The sequence below is a fragment of the Callorhinus ursinus genome, unplaced genomic scaffold (genome assembly GCF_003265705.2).
Source record: "Callorhinus ursinus isolate GAN/ISIS: 27379988/994484 unplaced genomic scaffold, GSC_fseal_2.0 scaffold11, whole genome shotgun sequence".
NCBI lineage: Eukaryota > Metazoa > Chordata > Mammalia > Carnivora > Otariidae > Callorhinus > Callorhinus ursinus.
In genome coordinates, this window is record NW_027397073.1 from 41,905,769 (window position 1) to 41,907,009 (window position 1,241).

General features: G+C 32.1%; 1 long non-coding RNA gene across 1 annotated transcript in view; it reads right to left on the reverse strand.

The window, feature by feature from the left end:
• The window catches only part of LOC141373681 (uncharacterized), a 714,213-nt gene extending 713,693 nt beyond the window's left edge, over positions 1-520 (reverse strand). The window contains exon 1 of the long non-coding RNA XR_012379927.1: positions 495-520. This is a non-coding gene — a long non-coding RNA (uncharacterized lncRNA). The remainder of the gene's footprint in view (positions 1-494) is intronic.
• Between the last annotated feature and the right edge of the window lie 721 nt (positions 521-1,241).

Consider the following 1,241-nt stretch of genomic DNA (forward strand, 5'->3'; position numbering starts at 1 on the left):
ATATGTATATATATAAAGTTGTTCTCTCTTTAAAATTTTGGGATACATTTTCTTCTAACAGACCAAAATATACCCTAAATCTCTAGTGTATGGCTTTGTTCCAGTCTCCTGCCTGATCACATTCTCTCCCCTTTTTTTTTAAATCCTCTTCTTTCTTTTTTCAACCAATTTCTTATCAATTCCTTTAATAAAATCTTTTACAATTTTAATCTTTACAGTCATATTCCATCCCTTCATTGTATTTGCCCTTCTTTTTGTACATATATAAGTTTTTCTTTCTTTAAAACTTTGGAAGGCAGTTTCTTCTAACACACCAAATACACCCAAAATCTGGTGTGTGGCACTGATTTATGCACCAGCCTGATCATATATGATCATATTCTTTTTTTTTATCTTTGTCTTTTTCTTCTTTTTTCTTTCTTTCCTTTTCTTTTCCCCTGGTTTCAGATCTCTTCTGATTTGTTTAGTGTATATTTTTCTGGGGTCGTTGTTACCCGGTTAGCATTTTGTTCTCTCATTCATCTGTTGTCCTCTGGACAAAATAACAAGATGGAAAAAATCACCTCAAAAAAAAAAAAAACAAGACGCAGTACCGACTGCCAGGGACCTAATCAATACGGACATTAGTAAGATGTTGGAACTAGAGTTCAGAATGACGATTTTAAAGATACTAGCTGGGCTTGAAAAAAGCATGGACGATATTAGAGAAACACTTTCTGGAGGAATAAAAGAACTAAAATCTTACCAAGTCGAAATCAAAAAGGCTACTAATGAGGTGCAATAAAAAATGGGGGCTCTAACTGCTAGGTTAAATGAGGCAGAAGAGAAAATTAGTGATATAGAAGACCAAATGGTGGAAAATAAACAAGCTGAGAAAAAGACAACTACTGGATCAGGAGGGCAGAATTTGAGAGATAAGTGATACCATAAGATGAAACAATATTAGCAATCACTAAAAATGAATAAAAGATGATATGCTACAGTAGGAGATAAAATGGAATATACAAATTGCTCAATTAAAACCATACCACAGAGAAATAGGCAAAATAGAAACAAAGAAAAAATGGAAAATACAGATAATATCTATGAATCTAAATATATCACTATTCGTGTTAAATGTGAATAATATTCCCATTGTTTATCTTATTTAATTGGCCACAAGATAAATATTTGCTTTAAGTCAAAAGGTATACTGTTTTTCTGGAAAATGTGGGAAAAAAAAGTCTAGAAGTTCCAACATG